The following is a 21,823-nucleotide window of genomic DNA, read 5'->3' on the forward strand; positions in this document are numbered from 1 at the left end:
CTTCTCAATATGCTATGATGAATAGAACTGTAAAACCTTAATGATTTTGAAGGAAATGTTTGAATGAAGAATGTTTCACTGTATTATCCTACAAATAATGGACATGCTGAGAATAGTGTGATATGATAATTCTGTTATATGATAATTATCTTATCAAAGGGGCCATTGTCAGAAATGTATTTTCTTTATCTCAGCTTTGTCCATGCAATAGCTTTATTCATAACTATGTTTTGTCCAGAGCATAAGTTGTGTCCAGAGAACAAAAGGCCCTGTACAGTAAGAAAGCCTTGCTTGCACATTCTTTTGTATGTATGTAATGCACATCTGTTTCATATTAAGAAGCACCCCCAAATATAGAAGGGGGGAGAGAGATGTGTGTTTTCTATGCATTGTGTGTTACAGAAGCCTTTTGGACCACAAGGCTCAGAAGGAAAACTTTACCGGATATTTACCATTTATAGGATTGTTATATAAGCATATATGATACCTATGATATCATGGATGATTTTATTGGTTGAGATTGTGATACTCCCTACACATTTTCAGTATATATTTGTCCAGACTCTTGGAAAGCCTAAGCTGTCTTCCTGAGCTTCCCAGCGCTGGTTTCTTTCTTTTGTTTTATTCATTCACTACCCAAATAAAGGACGGAAAGAAAAGGCACTTCGTGTGGGACAACTTTATTTCTAACACGTTCTCTTCACTTCTTATCATAAATCAAGCTTATCTGTGCTCTCCTTACTCTCTAAGCTCTAGCAAAGAGTACAGAGGCCACAGCTAAGACATTATTACTATTATAAGAATCCGAAACATTTTCCACAGATTTCAATCAAGCCATCCTTTGAATTAAGAACATATGATAATATCGATATGAAACACAACACATTTTCATTCAAAAATCTAACAATTATAACAATTACATGAATTGTATGGCATCTAAGCATATCAGATACACCCATCTATTGTAGGAACAATATAGAATCATGTCGTTGCATGATGCTTTATCTATAAGTCCATTGAAAATTGTTCTTGAATGATTTTATTTATGTTATAGGTAAAATCTCAGCTCTGTGGTTTGAAACGATTTTACACCCTGAGGTCTATCAGAGGTCCTTACGGAGGGGGTAGTCTGGAATGTTGTGGGCTCGAGCAGCTTCTGCTGTTATCTTGATCGGGCTGAATTGTGCTATCTCTGAGCCAATCATTCTTTTCCAAGCTATCTTACATTGACCAGTTCTTTCTTTAGTTAGGCTCATCTTCTTTGAAGCTTGCATGGCCATAAAGTTCTTAGCTGGGGGTTTTCGTTGGTCAACGGAGACTGGCTGGCTGGAGCCTTCTTTTATGGCTCTGGGGTTGGTGATTTGGTGTCTGGAATGTTCAGTTCTGTGAGAAATTATGTTTGAACAATTCACCTGGAAGATTCATTTGTGTTTGTTTCGCACTCAATCCTACATATCCCCTCTTCGTACGGCGATGTGTTAAGATGAAGACATCGGTGAACGCTGGAGAAACACGGGTAGAAGAAACAAACACATACACAGCAAACAACAAGACAACACCTCCATGACTGGTCACTGTACTGGTGCAGGGCATTAGATTACTTAAGTATTAAAAGTTCAAGTTCATTCTCTCAATATGGTCTATTATATTGAATAGAGTTTAAATTTTGGGATTGTTATTCTAATTTGTTTCGGTACGGTGATTCTTTGATCAAATTCTGTGATTACGTTTGTTTGTTATCTTCTCTTCTAAGTTGTTTTACGTTAAGACGTTTTACCTTTTATTTTCTGGTGACATAATTTGTGGTAACAATTATGTGACCCATCATGCATGGAGCTCTCTGGCTCACATTCGTTTTAAGGCGGCTTACAAGTGTCAGGCGTGGTGCGTCAATCCTACTACCATGACCTTGACCCTTAAGGGGGTAGACATGCATTTTACCTAATACAAGAAGAAGGAAAGTTAAGGAAGAGGTAAAACAAAACAATCGAGTGTTCCTAGTACTACTGTTGTGCAGCTAAGGTGTCAGGTATCACAGGGTAATGAGAGGTGTTCTACTTGTTGGATGGATAGCTAGTATGTTTCCCATGGTAAGTGTAGCTAAGTCGTTAAGCTAGTTTCTGAAGTTAGTTTTCTACCTGTGGGGAAAACATGTTTGTTGAATGTTTTCCATGGTAGATGTGGTTAACCTCTACGTGTTAGTGAGCATGTTAGTGGCGTAGGGTAATGCATGTATGTATGTATGGTCAGATCTGTCTCAGTCTGTTTGGATCCCCCCTTTTCTTGAAGGCTTGCCCACGTGCTTCTTGGCTTAGCTTTGATGAGCTTAGATGAAGATTGGCTTGTTGCATCTTTGCCTTAGGAAAGGGATCTTCTATGATCTGCTGGGGGTCAGTCCAGTAAGGCAGGAAGTTCTCTGGCAGACATTGGGAGGCAGTTTGGCATGGATGCGTGAAGCTGTGGTGCAAAACTTTGTCTCCGTTGTTGCACTCCTCTTGTGATGCCTTCTGGTTGTGACAGACTTTCTGACCTTCTGTGCTTACTGTGGTTACTGTAGCACACACGTGGTTCTTGAGTTTGGAGCTTGTGTGATGGTTTCTTTGTGAGTGATGGGAAGCCAGTGTGGTGTTTTCTGGTACCTCTGGGTGTTTGTCAGTGGTTGGCTGTGAGAGACCCCTCTGTTCTGTGTTGTTGTAGAACAGGTGGTCGTCATCTTCATTATGAAGGTGTACCAGATGATCATTGGTCTTCCGTTCCATCGCTAGTCATAGTGAATTTGACTCATCTTGTTGGTCATTCGTGTTCAGCTTGTTTTCTATGAACACTTTCATTTGCCTCATTAGTTGCTCCATGTCTTCTGAGGGTAAACTGTCTTGTTCTTGGGCACACTCAGTGTTGTGTTTGACTGAGTGGTGCCGAGGTGAGTTTCGTCGTCGATTACTCACATTGAATGCTTTTGGATGCGTTGGTTGACAGCCTTTGGATATCCAGTTAGGATTCCAGTTGTTTCCGTCTTGTGGGTTCATTGAGAAGCGTGGCTGGTCCCATGGCTTTTCCATGTGGTTGGTGTGGTAGCCGTCATTGGCCTGGGGGTCTCGTTCTCTGTGCACCTTGCGAAGGACTGTGGTGTTGTCATGCCACTGGGTGTCTTCCAGTGCATAGCTTGTGTCTTGGCTGAAGGAGTTTGACACTGTGGATGTTTTCAAACCTTTCTTTGAGGACATCTTTTGTTTGATGTAGGCTTTGTGCGTCAGGTCACGTAGCTGTTGAATTGTCATTGTGTCTGCGCTGGCCATGACATGAAGATGATGACTCAATCCGGGATGCAGGTTCCTCAGAAAAAGGGTTTTGAAATTCACATCCTCTTCATGTTCAGGTCAGTTATGTGCACCAAAGAAGGCTTGTCGAAAACGGTGGTAGTAGGCTTGGGGAGTCTCGTGTCGACCTTGTTTGGTTTCCAAGGCGATTAACACACCGTGTTCCGACTCTGGGCCTGTGAATTCTTTTATCAGTGTCTCACATAGTAGCTGGAAGTTTGACTTTACATGAGCAGGTTGTCGGTCTAGGAAGCTTCGTACCTCTGGACCGGATGTGGATCGGAGGAGGTATAACCTGTCTCTGTCAGTCACATGTGGTCTCACCTCTAGATGGAAGTTGATATCTCGGATGTAGGCTTCAATGTCTTGGCCCTCCGTGGAGTTCGGGTTGAACTGAGTGATATTCTTAACCAGCTGGTTGAGATCTTTAAAGGTCATCCCCTGTGCAGCTTTGGAGTCTGCCTGGATGAGCTCCCTTTGTTTGTTGGCAGTGAACAGTTCTGTGGTGAAGGCTGGTGATGTTTTGGGTTGCGGCCATTCACCTTTTCTGTTGTATGGCAGTTCTTGGACGGAGGACTCTGTTCTGTTCAGCAGTGGTGATGCTGAGGGAGGTCTCTCCCTTCTTGGCTCTGGTTTCTGTTGGAAAATGTGCTGGAGTTCATCTCTGACCGCGTAGAGCTCGTCGTTGACGTCATCTCGCTGTTGGGTCAGATGGTCAATGTCAGCACTGCACCTTTCCAGGTGGTCTTTCAGAGCATTAATTTCAGAGTTCTTATCTTTAATATCAGCTTTAGCTTTCTCTAGCTGATGTTCAGCAGACTGGAGTTGGTTTACCAGGTGCTTCTGGACAGTCTTTAATTCTTGTTTGTCACGTTCAGTGACTGCAAGGGCTTCTTGGAGCTTGTCAACCTGTTTCTTTGTTTCTTGCTCCACTTTGTCAGGCACTTGAGCTTTCACTTTGAGCTGGTCTGTGCAGCGTTGAGTGTGCATCAGCTCTCTCAGGAACTCAGTGGTCTGACGCTTGAAGTCGTCCTGGACTTTCACTTCCAGCTTGTACATGCGGCTCTGGGCACGTGTCAGCTCCTCCTGAAGGTGGGTGATGTGCTTGTCGCTTAGTGTCAGCTGGGCTGTGAAGGCATTGCTTAGGGAACAGATAATCTTGGTTAGTTCCACGTGGTTGTGGTTCTGATTCTGGCTTGAATCATGTGTCAGGAGTCTTCTCAGAATTATGATTATTATTAAAAATAATAACAGTTCAATTGTCTTTGGTGTGAGGCAGTCTGTAATGCCTCTGAGCATGGCATCCACGTCAGTGGGGTTCGTCGTCCACGACATGTTGGCACGCTGGGGTGAAGAGACTGACACAGATCTGTGTGGGGTGTAAGCCTATGTGGTTGAACAGCTAAGTGTCGTTTAAGTGACTGTACAACAAATAGTGAAGTGTTGTAATGTCTAAGTGTTGGTCTCAGTGTAGACAGGTAGGTTAGTGATGTGGAAACTTCGTCACTCAACTGAGTGAGGGAAAAAGAGAGAAAAAGGTTAAAACAAATCTCATTTGAAAGGATTTTTTTTTTTTTTTTTCAATGGGAGAAATATTTTTATAAATATTTTCTATCAATGAAAAGCTGGTTTAAACTTGTGATGTGTCACTGAGAAAAGGGGAAAAGAGAGAGAGGTTAAAACCAATTTCCATAAAACAAGAAAGAAAATTCTTAAGTAGGAGAAATATTATTTTTCTCGTAAATGCTTCCTATCGGTGAGAATCTATTTCCAGAAAGGTAAACAATATTATTGTTTATGTTTACAAGGAAAAATAATACAATAATAATGCGGATACCTTTTTCCGAGTTTTACAGGATTGACACCACACACCGTCAGTTGGACCGCTTACAGCCGGGATGCTATGAAGCGATTGCTCAACACTTGTCTCTGTTAATTAATCTTGGATAAGATGTTAAATTGTAAATTGTGTTTACAAAGACAGAGAGAGTATGGAGAACAAGAGAGGGTTTGATTACCAATCAAATACCTAATAATTGTTTTCTTTGGAAAAATTATCTTTCTCTTTCTTTAGACTCGATTGATGGTTCTCTTCCAGGTTTGTTTCCCACAAATGTGAAGGATGGGAACGCAGGACAGAACAGGAAGGATGTAAGAAGGAAAGGAGGGAAGGAGATTGGATCCACAAATGGCTCTGGAGCCTTTGTCGAACTACGAGTATAGAATTGATAGTTGCCAACAACTAAACATTCAAAAATAAAACTTTGTAAGAGAGGTTTATCTCTGATTTATTTGAAACTTGTAGTGAGATGCCAATGTCTCCTATTGAGGCTCAGGTGTTTCACTCCCAAGCTAGGAATCAAAAGAGAAATTTAGAAATTATGAAAATTATGAAATCAGATTTATTAAAAATAAATCTAGAAATTGTTAGAAATTACCTGTTTAGAAAAATAAAACTTCAATCTTGATTTAATATTTCCTTTTTTAAATCAAATTAGAATTTGGCAATTAATAATCATAAACCAGTATTTTCTTTTCAAGTAAAATGCAGGTAAATGAAATTAATAATTGTGAACCGAAATTTCCTTTTCACAGAAAAAAAAAATATGGGTAAAGTATGAGACAGGTAAAATAGGAAAGAAGAGAAAAGACCAACAGGTGTAACAGTCGAGGTGTTTAAATGGTTAAATCACTTTAACGTTGTTCAAACAGACACATTAACCACAGATGTTAATATTAATGATAACCGTAAATAATGCTCGAGGCTTTAGCATAGTTTAGGCCTCAATGGTAAACAGCTACTTAGCTTAGCTTTAGCTTAGCTAGCCTAGCCACCAAAGAAGTTTGTTGGGTTCAGAGTTCTTCCGGAAGCGTTGGTTAAGACTTCCGTGTCACGATTGTAACTATGGCGACAAAACAAACTCTAGTGGCAAACATGTGAATTACAGTTTGTAACAGTAATGCATGTTACATGAAATGTCGGCGCATTTCAACAATGTTCAAAGAAATATGCACGTACAGTTGATAATATTACGTGAAATGTCGGCGCATTTCAACCTGTACAAATGGGACGCCACTCGTAGCTGTTTTACGACGTGGGGCTTCACTCAGTTTTTCCTTTTTTTTTTTTAGAGTGAGTTTTAACTTTAAAGGAAGCAACAGCAGCTTTTCGCTGTATAATAGATGGAATAACGATCTCAGTGGATCGTCTCTGTGCTATCTGAGCACACAAAAACAACAGGGTTTTTTTTACTGTTGGTTGAGTTTCAACGTCAAGCTTTACTTGAACACAACTTTAAATAATTCCTATTCAACTATACTCGGACATACGCAGTGTTTACACGAGAATTAATTGAACAGACACAGATAAGTTTATAGTTTATCACGGGATTGCCGTGGGACACGCACAGACAACCTGAGAAACAAAGACTAATCTGTGAGGAGAATATTCGTCCCAGTGGAACACGCACTGAGTGACGATCAGATAAATAAGGACTAACGTTCACGTTAGACGAGGGACACGCTCGTTCGTCCTTTACATGGTTATTTTAATTACTGCAGTTTTAATTTAATTCATCTCTCTGACTGATACAAACACACATAACGTTATAGCTATTTGAAAGACTCTGGAACACGCAGATGTCTTAAGCTATAATTAAAGTATTTCAGAATCGAGGGACACGCTCAATTGTTACCTTATCGTTGCGTGGGATCTTATATCTTGGGTTATTTTACTGCAGTTTGAATAAAATAACATAAAAAGAATAAAATGGGGAGGCAGACTAGACTAGAGTAACAGTTCAAGCAGCAGGTCATTCATTCAGAGCGCGCGGCGCGCGCTGCATACCTCATACACACAGACTCGGAGGTTCGGATCTCTCCGCATAGGCTACTATGAAAATATAATTACTTCGTATATGCTTACAATTTTAGGTTAAACTGCCCGCAATCATTCTCCACCAATATGTAAGATATTTGTAATTTGTAGTGATTACAATTTAGCTCAAAGGAATTATTAATTAATTTATAGGGAATTCAAAAGAGTCACTTATTACAACCGAGCAAATGACTCGTTCGCGGTTCATTTGAACTGGCTGCAATTATCAACTCTGCAACGGATATAAATATCCGAACTATAGTGAAACACTATATAGTTAGCAAGGTAACTTAGATCAGAAGTTTAAGACATTAAATTTGTAAGCACAATAACACAAGTAATATTTCTCTTTAAAATACAAACAAGACTTTATTGATTATTCTAACACATACACAACTAATATCTAACACAGACACACACATTCATACGCGTTGCAGAAAGAAAGAGAGTAAGGAAAGATTAAGTTTTAAGAGTGAGTTTAAGAGTGAGATGATGTAATCCCAAGTTTCTATGCACTTATAAAACACAACCTGAATGAACCATCAATCATTAGTTTAACCCTTTTATCGTTTCCTAGGTTATTAAATCAGTATCAAATACACCAGTTCAGTTTAAGAGTCTGGAGGCAGTACTTGCTTGTCTTTGCTTTTGGGGATTCCCTTTTGTTGGGTGTAAAGGGTTTTCCCGGTCCGTTCGTTGGCTGGTCTCCGCGTGCCTGATGTCTGGGTCACGTGGTCAGTCACGTGGCGTGCTGGCGGAATGAAAGTCTTTGTTTGAAGCTGGCTTTGCAGAAGAAACGTGGCTCGAAATCTTGTCGCAAAACTTAACTTAGAACCGAGACTCACAACGGAAAAGAAAGGAAACTAAGAAAAGAAAGGAAATTGAGAAGAGTAGATGATGGCTTGAATGAAGCTGTTTAACCCATGTTCTTCAGATCTTGATTTGGGTTATTTCGTCTGCGCGTTTTACATGGTTACTTGTCTGTCTTAGATCTTCATCTCCCGCTGCATTTTTGGTTCTGCACTGAAACTCTCAACTTTGTTCTGGTGTTAAGATTTTAAACTCAAATGTCCGCCCAGCCTCCTGGATCAGTTCTAACCAATTAGACACTGTCTTTGTTTAGGAGGTGGCGTTCTCTTCACTTCTTATCATAAATCAAGCTTATCTGTGCTCTCCTTACTCTCTAAGCTCTAGCAAAGAGTACAGAGGCCACAGCTAAGACATTATTACTATTATAAGAATCCGAAACATTTTCCACAGATTTCAATCAAGCCATCCTTTGAATTAAGAACATATGATAATATCGATATGAAACACAACACATTTTCATTCAAAAATCTAACAATTATAACAATTACATGAATTGTATGGCATCTAAGCATATCAGATACACCCATCTATTGTAGGAACAATATAGAATCATGTCGTTGCATGATGCTTTATCTATAAGTCCATTGAAAATTGTTCTTGAATGATTTTATTTATGTTATAGGTAAAATCTCAGCTCTGTGGTTTGAAACGATTTTACACCCTGAGGTCTATCAGAGGTCCTTACGGAGGGGGTAGTCTGTAATGTTGTGGGCTCGAGCAGCTTCTGCTGTTATCTTGATCGGGCTGAATTGTGCTATCTCTGAGCCAATCATTCTTTTCCAAGCTATCTTACATTGACCAGTTCTTTCTTTAGTTAGGCTCATCTTCTTTGAAGCTTGCATGGCCATAAAGTTCTTAGCTGGGGGTTTTCGTTGGTCAACGGAGACTGGCTGGCTGGAGCCTTCTTTTATGGCTCTTGTAACGGTAAAAGATGAGGAAGCAATTGCAAGTGTACTCATTTATTGAGAAGGCTGAACAAAGAACAAACAACAGCTGGGACACAGGATGGCAACGCAGGGACCCCGATGGTCAGATGATCCAGTGCAGACGGTGAAGTGGTGCGGTGAGTCTCCCAGGTGACGAATAATCCAGAATCCAAGGGAACACGAACAGAACAGGAACAAGGCAGGCACAAACTCGACACGAAGACTGGGAACACAACCGGGAACCACATACAACGATCTGACAGGGGAAATGAGAAAGTGGTGAGTATTTATGGGGTGATGAGATGAGCTGCAGCTGGTGACGGGAGTGATGAGCTAATTGATGATGATCGCTGATCAGAGGACCCGCCCACACAATCAAGGCACAACACACACATGACAACAGAGCACGAGACAAGAAGAAGACAATGGATTTATGAACCGTGACAGTACCCCCCTCCCTAGGAACGCCTCCTGGCGTTCCCAGGCTCCCTTACCTGTCGATTGTAATCATCGATAAGGGAGTGATCCAGAATGTCTCTGGCAGGCACCCAACTCCTCTCCTCCGGACCGTAACCTTCCCAGTCCACCAAGTACTGGAATCCGCGTCCCCTTCGCCTTGAGTCCAGAACACGATTAACCGAATAGGTGGGTTCCCCATCTACGAGTCGCGGCGGGGGGGGAACCGGGGCTGGCGGATTAATGCGTGCAAAAAAGACGGGCTTAATTTTAGACACATGAAAGACGGGATGAATCCTCCTGTACACTGGAGGAAGATTGAGGCGGACTGTCACTGGACTAATGATTTTAGTGACAGAAAACGGGCCGATAAATTTGGGAGCAAGCTTATTGGAAACGGAGCGGAGCGGAATGTCCTTAGTAGAAAGCCACACTTTGGAACCGACGACATATACGGGAGGCCTACGCCGGTGGCGATCGGCTTTGGCCTTGGTGCGCGCCCCCACTTGGAGAAGAGTCTCACGGGCTCTAGTCCAAGTGCGGTGACACCTCTGGACAAAGGCGTGGGCGGAGGGGACCGCGACTTCGGATTCCAGACTAGGAAAGATAGGTGGCTGGTACCCTACACTACACTCAAACGGTGATAGGCCCGTGGATGACACTGGCAACGTGTTGTGGGCGTACTCCACCATAGACAGCTGCTGACTCCAGGAGGAAGGATTCTTGGACACTAAACATCGCAACGTTCTTTCCAAATCTTGGTTGGCTCGTTCGGTCTGACCATTGCTCTGGGGATGGAACCCGGAGGACAGACTGACAGTCGCCCCCAGAAGTCTACAAAACTCTCTCCAAAATTTGGACACAAATTGGGGACCTCTGTCAGAAACCACGTCCGTCGGGAGGCCATGAAGCCGAAAGACGTGGTCAATGACGATCAACGCTGTCTCCTTGGCTGACGGTAATTTGGGCAAGGGAATGAAATGGGCCGCCTTCGAGAACCGGTCCACCACGGTTAAAACTACCGTGTGACCCTGGGAGGGTGGGAGGGCGGTGATAAAATCTAGAGCGATATGGGACCAGGGTCTCGAAGGCACCGGCAGCGGTTGAAGTAACCCATCCGGGGGTCGATTGGAAGTCTTACCCATGGCGCAGACTGAACAAGCCAAAACAAAATTGTGAACGTCACGAGCCATACCAGGCCACCAGAATCGTTGCTTGACTAAAAATTGAGTACGATTAACTCCTGGATGGCAAGCCACATTGGAACAATGACCCCACTGAATAACGCTGGACCGTAGACCCTCAGGCACAAATAAACGGTTCGGTGGACAACGAGTCGGAGGCGTTACCCCTTCTAAGGCCTTCTTGACCTTCGATTCGACCTCCCATATGAGTGAAGAGATGAATAGATTCTCTGGTAAAATGCACTCGGGAGTAGACGGGCGTTCGGAACGGTCAAAAATGCGCGATAAAGAATCGGGTTTGATGTTCTTGGAACCCGGGCGGTACGAGAGAGTAAGTCAAAACGACCGAAAAAAAGAGCCCACCGAGCCTGCCTGGAGTTCAATCTTTTAGCAGTCCGAATGTATTCCAAATTCTTGTGATCGGTCCAGACGATAAAAGGTACCCCCGACCCTTCTAACCAGTGGCGCCACTCCTCCAATGCTAACTTGACTGCCAACAACTCCCTGTTGCCAATGTCATAATTACGCTCGGCAGGGGATAAACGATGTGACAAAAAACGCGCAAGGATGCATCTTGTCGTCTGAAGGAGAACGCTGGGATAACACTGCACCTACCCCCACCTCTGACGCATCGACCTCCACCACGAACTGACGCGATGGATCAGGGGTTATCAGAATGGGGGCTGAAACAAAGCAACCCTTCAGTTTGGCAAACGCAGCCGAGGCTGCGTCTGACCACCTGAACGTAGTACTGGGGGAGGTCAAGGCGGTCAGAGGTGCGGCTAGTTGGCTGAAGTTGCGAATGAAACGCCGGTAAAAATTGGCGAACCCCAGAAACCTCAGTAGGGCCTTACGGGAATCTGGGTTTGGCCAATCCACCACAGCCTTAACCTTGTCAGGATCCATGCGCATTCCCTCAACCGAGATGATGTAACCTAAGAAAGGAACAGACTGTGCATGAAAAACGCATTTCTCCGCCTTGACAAAAAGCCCATTCTCTAGCAACCTCTGAAGCACTTGTCGGACGTGTTGCACGTGTTCCTGGAGAGACGAAGAAAAAATCAATATGTCATCCAGGTAGACATAAATGAACTGATCGACCATGTCTCGTAACACGTCATTGACAAGTGCCTGGAAGACCGCTGGGGAGTTGGAAAGGCCGAAAGGCATAACCAAGTATTCAAAGTGCCCCCTGGGGGTGTTAAAAGCGGTCTTCCACTCATCCCCCTCCCTGATGCGGACCAAATGATAAGCGTTACGTAAATCCAATTTCGTAAAGATAGATGCTCCCTGCAACCTCTCGAAGGCTGAAGACATCAACGGCAAAGGATAAGTATTCTTTACCGTGATGTTGTTCAACCCCCGGTAGTCAATACAAGGTCGCAGCGACCCATCCTTCTTCCCCACAAAAAAGAACCCCGCCCCCGCTGGAGAAGAGGAAGGGCGGATGAACCCCGTTGCTAGAGAATCAGAAATGTATTTCTCCATGGCCTCTCTCTCCGGAACCGAGAGTGAATATAACTTGCCCTTAGGCGGAGACGTACCTGGTAATAACTCTATAGCACAGTCATAGGGACGATGCGGAGGAAGAGAAGCAGCCCGAGACTTACTGAACACCTCCTTCAGGTCCAGGTACTCCGCGGGCACGTTAGATAACTCCACTGTCTCCTCCTGAAACACAGGGACAGAAACAGACGGACAGGCAGACACTAGACAAGACTTATGACAAAAGCTACTCCACGAAGACACAGACTGAGATGACCAGTCCACTTTGGGGTTATGACGGGTGAGCCAGGGATGACCAAGGACGACGGGTGCAAGGGGAGTGTCCATGATGTAAAAGGAGATGGTTTCGGTGTGGTTGCCTGATGTGATGAGGGTGATGTCTTCGGTGGCAAGTGAAATGGTGGGGAGTTCTTGACCGTTGAGTGCGTGTACTGCAATCTGATGAGTGAGGGATTTGAGAGGAATTTGAAACCTGAGTGCAAAAGTGTAGTCCATGAAATTACCTTCAGCCCCAGAGTCCAGAAGTGCTCGACAGTCGTGACGGTGAGAGGACCATCGGAGCCTTACCGGGAGGAAAGTAGATGTGGATGAGGTCTTCTCGGCAGAGATCCCACCCGACAGTAGCCTCATATTTACTGCCGGGCTGGGCCTTTTAACGGACAGTTGTAAGCAAAGTGTCCCGCTCTTCCACAGTACATGCAAAGGCCCTGGGATCTCCGCCTTTCCTTCTCCTCCCGGGAAAGCCGGGCTCGACCCACCTGCATGGGCTCGTGATCTTCGACGGGGCCGACCGCGTCCCTCTCTCTGGATCGTGGTCCCTCGATCCCTCCTGGGACCCGCTGGGACTGAAGACGTCGATCAGCTCGAGAAAGACGACCATCCACTCTTATCGCCAGGGCAATGAGATCACTCAATCTGGCCGGGAGGTCCATGGCGTAGATCTCTCGTTGGACGCGGTCAGCCAGCCCATGCAGGAACATGTCCCACTGCGCCTCCTCGTTCCATTGGCTCTCGGCTGCCAGAGTCCGAAACTCGATCGAAAAGTCAGATACCGATCTCTCTCCTTGCTGAAGGTCGGCTAGTACTCTGGCAGCCTCGCGTCCGGACACGGAGCGGTCGAACACCAGCTTCATTTCTTCTGAGAGCCTTTGGAACGAGGAGCAGCATTCCTCCTGATTCTCCCACACCGCCGTTCCCCAAAGCGCCGCTTTCCCAGTCAGAAGCGCCAGAACAAACGCGACCTTGGTTCGCTCGTCGTGGAAAGTCCGGGGCTGCAGAGAAAAATGCATAGAGCATCTGGTCAGAAAGGATCGGCAGTAATTGGGTTCACCTGCGTAAGCCTCCGGAACCGGCAGGCGGGGCTCTGACTGGGATGGGTCCGCTGGTGGTGGTGGGGGAATCGGCGGTGCGGGTGGCGCAGCGGGAACCTGTGGTTGTTGTAGCTGCTGGGTGAGCCCGGACACCTGCGTTACCAGAGCCTGAACAGCGCGAGCTGTCTCATGGAGATTCTTCTCCTGCGTGTCCATCCTCTTCATGCATTGATTCAGGAAATCCTCCATAGGATTGGAAGGACCACTCGCTGCTTCCATGCTTAGGGTCAGATCGTTCTGTAACGGTAAAAGATGAGGAAGCAATTGCAAGTGTACTCATTTATTGAGAAGGCTGAACAAAGAACAAACAACAGCTGGGACACAGGATGGCAACGCAGGGACCCCGATGGTCAGATGATCCAGTGCAGACGGTGAAGTGGTGCGGTGAGTCTCCCAGGTGACGAATAATCCAGAATCCAAGGGAACACGAACAGAACAGGAACAAGGCAGGCACAAACTCGACACGAAGACTGGGAACACAACCGGGAACCACATACAACGATCTGACAGGGGAAATGAGAAAGTGGTGAGTATTTATGGGGTGATGAGATGAGCTGCAGCTGGTGACGGGAGTGATGAGCTAATTGATGATGATCGCTGATCAGAGGACCCGCCCACACAATCAAGGCACAACACACACATGACAACAGAGCACGAGACAAGAAGAAGACAATGGATTTATGAACCGTGACAGCTCTGGGGTTGGTGATTTGGTGTCTGGAATGTTCAGTTCTGTGAGAAATTATGTTTGAACAATTCACCTGGAAGATTCATTTGTGTTTGTTTCGCACTCAATCCTACAAGGTTAAAGCTTAATCTCTAATTTTATACTTTTAAAAATTATTGGCTGAAATCACTGTGTGTTTGCTATTGTATTCTGAAACTGTCTGACTGTTTGAAACTGGCTCTTATTTTCATACAATTAGCCTTTGTTGTCACCTATTGGTGAGTGAAAACACTAAGTTGCTGTTGAAGTGATTGTCTTTAGTGGTTCTGGAGAGATTTGACAGGTGAAATGGACTGTTTTTTTCATACAATTTGCCATTACTGCCACCTGCTAGTGAGTGAGTGAGTGAGTGAGTGCTGTGTGAGTTGCTTTTGAAGTAGACTTAATTGTATGGGAGAAAAGGGAAACATTTTGTGAACTGGTCTGAAAGTTTTTAAAAGATTGGTATATTCATACAAGTAGCCTTTGTTGCCACCTAGTTCATTATATGCAAATAGGCTGTTACTGTTTTACACAGTGATATGTTTCAAACGATGCATCTTAAAATTGAGGCATTAAAATTGACAACTGGTCCCTGGAATTTTTTTTATGAATATGCTGGTCCCTGGCACAAAAAAGGTTGGGAACCCCTGCATTAGATCACTCACACCTAAGGCAGTTATTGTAAATGAAATAGTCACAGACAATAGCATCGATGTACTTTGCCTTACTGAAACCTGGCTTAAACCAAATGATTATTTCGGTCTTAATGAGTCTACTCCTCCTGGATATTGTTATAAGCATGAGCCCCGTCTGATTGGTTGTGGCGGTGGTGTTGCAACAATCTATAAAGATATTCTTAATGTTACCCAGAAAACAGGTGACAAGTTTAATTCGTTTGAAGTACTTGTACTAAATGTTACGCTCTCAGATGTAAGAAAAACATCCCTATTATCTTTAGCTTTGGCTACCGTATATAGACCGCCAGGGCCTTACGCTGATTTCCTAAAAGAGTTTGCAGATTTTCTCTCAGATCTATTGGTCAACGTCGATAAAGCATTAATTGTTGGAGATTTTAACATACACGTAGATAATTCAAATGATGCGTTAGGGACTGTGTTTATAGATTTATTAAACTCCTTTGGGGTCAAGCAAATCGTCACTGGTCCCACTCATCTTAATCATACACTCGATTTAATTATTTCTACCAGAAAGACTCGGAAGATAAAGTGATGTAACAAGCATATTTTTATTGGCAGCCCAGCAAGCATTGTAAAGTTCTTTGGCGTAGGCCCCGTCCATAGTTCGTAATCCGAGGGTAGCGGATCTGCATCTCCTGCCTGAAGACGAAGGCAGGGGCGCAGCCGACCCCCTAGAAGGTATAGACAGGACCATCCTGGTGGTGGTGGGGAGGGTGGAGGTTGATGTCGCGTCGGCATCTGCGAACTCAAACATGAGTAAGTACCATCTTTTATACAGAAAGTATAAAGACGTGATTGGATAGAGATGAAGGTAGTAATGACGTAGTGATTGAGTCTTCCTGGCAGAACTTAGCTAAAGCTTCCATATCATATGGAACCGATCCAACCGATATAGATATTATACCGCAAAGTGATGATGTTACTGTATGTATATCATGCTGCGCCGTGTTATCGACCAGGCAGAACAATCCTCCCATCTACCATAAATAATTTCTCAAATTGTTTATTCGATCTGTCTCTGCTGCTGCCTGAACCCAAACAAACAGATGAACTAGAACTAACTAGCATTATGAGCACCGTTCTCTCTGGAACATTGGATATTGTTGCACCCGTTAAATTAAAAAAGGTCAGAGAGAAAATTAAAGCACCATGGTACAACAATACTACGGATGTTCTAAAGAGAGAAACCCGTAATTTAGAGCGTAAATGGAAACAAACTAATTTAGAGGTCTTTAGAATCGCGTGATAAGACAGTATGTCACATTATAAAAAAGCCCTAAAAGCGGCCAGGGCTGAGCACCTCCGCAAACTAATAGAAAACAACCAAAACAATCCTAGGTTTTTATTTAACACCGTGGCTAGACTAACAAATAAACAGATGTCACCTGAACAAAATATTCTGTTACAGTTTAGTAGTAATGATTTCATGAACTACTTCACTGAGAAAATAGAAAGCATCAGAACCACAATTGTAAACGTTCAATCTTCAATCGCGCCTTATAATTCAGCCTCAATTATCACCCCGCAAGAACAATTACAGTGCTTTACAACTATAGAACAAAAAGAGCTAAATAAACTTATCACTTCCTCTAAAACAACAACATGTTTATTAGATCCTATACCAACTAAATTACTGAAAGAAGTGTTACCTACAGTGGAAGAGCCTCTCCTCAATATTATTAACTCATCTTTATCTTTAGGTTATGTTCCAATAACATTTAAATTGGCAGTTATAAAACCTCTCATTAAGAAACCACAATTAGATCATAATAACCTAGCAAATTATAGACCAAATTTCAAATCTTCCATTTATGTATAAAATATTAGAAAAAGTTGTGTCCGCTCAACTGGGCTCTTTCTTGCAAGAAAATGACATCTATGAAAAGTTTCAGTCTGGGTTCAGGCCGCATCATAGCACTGAAACTGCGCTCGTTAAAATCACAAATGATTTACTCTTAGCTTCTGACCAAGGCTGTATCTCAATACTAGTTTTACTTGATCTTAGTGCTGCGTTCGATACTATAGATCACACAATACTCTTAGATCGGCTACAAAACTATACCGGTGTTCAAGGACAAGCATTAAGCTGGTTCAGATCATACCTATCTGACCGCTACCATTTTGTCTATTGAAATGAAGAAAAATCGATCATAACTCCAGTAAACTATGGAGTGCAGCAGGGATCTGTGTTAGGCCCTCTATTATTCTCAATATATATGTTGCCACTTGGAAATATTATAAGGAAACATGGAATTAGTTTCCATTGTTATGCTGATGACACTCAAATACATATTTCATCACGGCCGAATGAAAACGCTAAATTATCTAAACTGACAGAGTGTGTTAAAGATATAAAAGATTGGATGACGCGCAATTTTCTTTTATTAAATCCAGACAAGACAGAGGTAATACTTATCGGTTCAAAAAACCACCCACAAAACCTCTCACAATACAACTTTAACATAAATTGTCTAGCTATATGTGAGGGACATTCTGTGTTCTATTAAAATACTTCAATAGAGTGGGTTCAAATGGAAAGGCTAACATAGCCCATAATGGTCCCCACTGTTTCAGACTTTGTCCGACATGTGTGAGCAACTGTATGTTGAAAGTCATGTGGTCTTTCCCATATATTCTTTGAAATTCAATGACAAATTTTTTAAGAGCCAGTTCTGACAACAAGATGCTTCTCGTCTTGATCTTGTCCTGGAGTAATGTAGATATGCCAAACACCAATAGAAACAAATGATTCCAAAATCTGTCTGGAAGTATGCCTTTCAGTACAGGGAGAGCATAGAATAGGAGAAATGCTCGCCATTCTGAAGCTTTCCAGAACTTCCTTGCACCCGAGACCCACGTTTTCAATAGCGTGCGCTCTCTGTAGACGTGTTCACATTAGCAGATAACGAGTTGCCATGAGAACGACTGACATCTCTCTCTTTTCATACAGAATAATTGCTGTGGTTTTGTGAATGTACGGCAGAGTGGCCTGCGAACTCCTTGCTGAGTGTCGAAGCTGACTTCTGCTGATGAAACTGCACAATTGATTGCATCTCTTGACTCCTGGTCTTCATTCATCATATCTGGTCCTTGGGTCTTTAACTGTAAATTACCCTACAGTGAAAACATCAAATGGAAGTGGTAATACCTTCAGGTAATACCTTCACTTTACAACAGCCCAAACCACAGCTAGACATTCCTTTTTGGACTCTTAAATCATTAACCCTCTGGGGCCTGAGGTGTTTTTGGGGTCCTTGAGATGTTGTGACATGCCCTGACATTTGTGCTTTTTTCAGTTGCTTATAAACATATTAATGGCAAAGGCGTAATTACACTCTATTTAGCACAAACAGGGCTACCATAATATGTGAGCAACATGTATGTACATGTTTGTATTTTTGAGAGAATAATGTTTATGCATAGTTATTGAAAAAAACAGAAAATGAAAGTTTCTGAAATAAGGCCACAAAACACATACTAAATATGTGTCCACAAGACTACTGAATAATGGATGTTGTCGCCTAGAGTTTTTTCTTCAAAATTATCTGAAAATCATCCTGTCTAATCATTCACATAAAACAGTGGTTCTAAACCTTTTTTGGGCCAGCGCCCCCTATCCATTATCCAGGTCCCTTACCGCAGCAAAGTAATACCGCAGTATTATCAATTAATTGATTTCTAACCCTTGCATTAGCTTTACTACTAGATATATTTATGGAGATGAGAAAAAATACACGCCCTGTACAGCTATGATCAGTTGTTCGGCCGAGCTTTCGATGTTGGTGCGCTTGCGGCATTCTGAAAAGTTGAGATGTGCTTGATGTTTTTCTGCTAATTTCTTTACTGTGGGTTGCAGAGACGTTAGTTTCAGCCCTAGTGCACCTGAAGCCTTGTTTATACTTCCTCCTGGCTCCGCAGCGCGAGTCTCCGCAGACTGCGCGCGCACCTCCCCAAACGGACGACGCGCTCGCCATTGTACTATTCTGTGAAACGACAGGGGGTGACTCAAGTGATTGTCCCCTTAACCATTTCATCAAGTTTCATGGAGATTTTATAAAATGGCTTATGTCTGCTATAGGCTCATTTTGTAAATGTAAGCGACTAATTTAAGCACACAAACTGGGTACCGGTGCGGTGAGACGTACATGCTCGGCCAGATTTGGCTCGGAGTCCTGCATCTTTCGCCTAGCGAAATGGTATCTTGCACAACCAACATGCACGACTGCCCACACCGCAATGATTCATTTTTGCGCTCGTGCGGACGCTGCAAGCTTAAACCTAGCATAAAGTCGAAGCGACTGCGGTACTTAGACTGCATGTGTATGTGACAAGAATAAACACAAATGAACAATTAAATTATTATTGTATAATTATTTATTTTTAACTATCTTGAAACTATCCAAGCAGCGTTTCGCACTCAGATGTGATGGCGGAATGAATACATTACCAAAATGTGATTACAGAATATATTTAAATTATCCATCAAATTGTCATTTTCTCCTTGCTGTCTTGCGAGTTAACAATAATGCCTGACCAGTAAATTACTTGGTGAACAAAGAAAACATTTTGGCATTAGGCATTGGCATTAGTTAATGTTTTTTAAAGGTTAAAGTTTTACCTTATAAATAAATTCATTTTAAAATTCATTGCCGGAGTGAATGGGAACATGATTTATTGAAAATATTTGGAAATATATAAGTGGTTCTTAAGTCAACACTTTTTTAATGACTTGTCAACTTTCCATTCCTCCGCTGCGTGTAGATTAAAAAGTTCGTCGAGACAAACTTTAAGTTGTCCTGAGAAAGCCGGACCAGATAGTTTGAAGAAGTGATTCTAGTCAGTGCTGGATTAGCCACCACCGTATTGTTGTCAGCGCAAAACACATTTTTGAGCACGTGAATGCTGATTCTTGTCAGCGCTGGATTCTAGTCAGTTCTTTGACTGGAAAAATAAGAGTCGCTGCAAAAGAAACGATACATAGCTTACATGTCGCATTAAACTGGCAGATTTTAGAATGTTGTATGCAATTGTTTTGCAAGTAATTACATGTTTAATCTTGTCTTGCCTGGATCTTTGGTGTAAACTCGTGAACATCTGAACGCCCCCCTTTCAAAAATCTTGCTTCCAACGCCCCCCCTGTTGTTCTCTGAATGCCCCCTGGGGGGCGGTACAAACCCCCGTTGAGAACCACTAATATAAAACAATACATTGATTTAAATTTTGTAAGACACGTTTTGTTTGGAAAGGCAATGTGTGTGGGGGCGTGAATGATCCTACACCAGGGCAATTCAATTAGTTTCATTCGAGTGCCGGATTATAAAATCCAAAAGTTGAGGAGGGCCGGTGGGTTTAGCTGATTTATTGAAACATCATTTATTTCTTATTGAAACATAACCGTATTAATAAATAAGTTAAAGCAAACCTAAAAAGGTATTGTATTTACTTGGAAATGTGGTACCCAACAGTATGCACATTTATAAGACCATAGTAAATACCATAATATTTACAGTTGTGTACAAATATATAAATTTTACATGCTCATAGCTATTGGTAAGAATTATTTTATTCATAATTGTTAGGCTTAAATTAAAAATTCTGACAGTGAGAATTGGTAACCACAGGTAAAACCATGCATGGCTACTCATTCTCTACCACTATAGAGAAATGCCTAAACACAGGTAAAAACTATACACACAACAAATTATAAATTCCTCTACCCACCTAATAAATCTAATGCAATATAATTTACTATTAGGGTTGGGTTGGGTATTGTTTCATTTTTAGCGATTCCGATTCCGATTCTGCTTATCAAACCCGGTTCTTATCGATTCTTGTTTCCGATTCCAATATTTTTTGGAGGGAGAAAAAAGGGCAAATACTTGAAGAATAAATAAAAGTGAAAGGAGTCTCTTCATATAAAGGTGTTGATTACATTATTACTCCAGTAGGTGGCAAAAATCGACTGTGTTTTTTTTTTTCATTTAATTATTTATTCAAGAAGACTCGAGAGATTCGTTCAAAAACAGTGAATAATTAATTCATTAAACAAGTATTTATGAGACACTATAATTAATAATAATTAATTAGTGTTTGAATTAATTATTCAAACTAGTTTTTTTTAAATAGATTATTAGACTAGACTAAATGTTATTCTGAGTAGTTGTCTAATGTATGTAATCGTGATCTCCATTTTAAACAAAATAAAAACGATTGATTGATGATTTTAAGCCACACAGTGGCCTGATTCCTGAATTAGGGACCGTTCACATATCGCGTCTAAAAAATGCATGGAAAAGCACGTCCGCACCGCATTCTCCTTCTTTCCACAAGCACTTGCGCTCCCGTGGCGTCTGTCGTTGCTTGAACTGCGCTCTCCATGATGACGACGAGGAAGTATCAGCAAATGATTAATTGATTTAAAGCCCTTGCACTAGCTTTACTAGGCAACTAGATATATTTATGGAGATGAGAAATAAAAACCCGACCTGTTCTGCCATGATCAGCTGTTCGGCCGAGCTTTTGATGTTACAGAAAGGTCGGTTGTTTTTTGTCACATGACCTGCGCACCGCTTGCAGCATTCTGAAAAGTTGAGATCATCTCGCCGAGGCATAGGCACGCCTGCAAAAACGAGCGCCACGCACCGCATGCTCGTCGCGCACACGGCCCACTTCGCTTCTATTATGAATGTGCTTGCCGCATGCCTACATTTGAAATAATGAATTTGAAAGTCAGGAATCGATAAGAGGAATCGTAATGCGTGCGTCTTATCGAATACCCGGTTTTTGGAAATATGTTGCCGGTTCTAAAATGGAACTGGTTCTCGATACCCAACCCTATTTACTATAACATAGTATTCAATATAAATATTCCACATTGCTGCCCAAACCATGGTAAATTACTACAGTACAT

The sequence above is a fragment of the Scardinius erythrophthalmus genome, assembly GCF_964197995.2.
Source record: "Scardinius erythrophthalmus genome assembly, chromosome: 7".
Lineage (NCBI taxonomy): Eukaryota > Metazoa > Chordata > Actinopteri > Cypriniformes > Leuciscidae > Scardinius > Scardinius erythrophthalmus.